Below are 754 nucleotides of genomic sequence, written 5' to 3'. Positions count from 1 at the left end.
TTCAGACATCTGTGCCATCTGGTCCTGCTGGAGATTTCTCAGGTGATCTTCCTCGATCAAAGATGATTTTTCTTTACTCAGAATGAATCCACAGCCTTTCATTTCCTGTGGAAACAAAAGCAAAATCTCTTCTCCAAAGTAACATATCTTTTGACTTCAATTTTGAAGTCCAGGTATTTTCAAAATGCCTATCTTGGATTAATTCAGCAGCATTTATAAGCAAATATCTTTTAACTGCTGTTGCTCCTTCCTCAGCATCCAAATAATTCAAAGAGAGCATAATAGCATACAGTTTCAAGATTCTCTGTGTATTTTTCCATCTTTATGTGGCTTCACTTTAACCTCTATTTCTTTTATTTTTACTTTTACCTTTTGAGTCAGGTTCTCTGTATATCTTTTTCCTAGAATAACTCTGTAGATCAGGCTGTCCTTGAACTCACAGAGATCCTCTTGCCTCTGCCTCCCAAGTGCTGGGATTAAAGGTGTCTACCACCACATCTTGAATTCACAGAGGTCTGTCTGCCTCTGACTTCCAAACTTTGGGATTAAAGGTATGTGCTACCACACCTTGAAGTCACAGAGGTCAATCTACCTCTGCCTCTCAAGTGTTTATGATTGAAGGTGTGTACCACCATACCCAAATTACATTACTCTCTCTCTCTCTTTCTCTCTCTCTCTCTCCCTCCCTCCCTCCCTCCCTTCCTTCCTGTCTTTCTTTCTTTCTTATTGTTAAGGATTTTAACCCTTTTTTTAA

Source organism: Myodes glareolus, chromosome 8 (genome assembly GCF_982192425.1).
Source record: "Myodes glareolus chromosome 8, mMyoGla1.1, whole genome shotgun sequence".
Classification (NCBI taxonomy): domain Eukaryota; kingdom Metazoa; phylum Chordata; class Mammalia; order Rodentia; family Cricetidae; genus Myodes; species Myodes glareolus.
The sequence above is the reverse complement of the archived record's forward strand: the minus strand, read 5'-3'. Positions refer to the sequence as shown.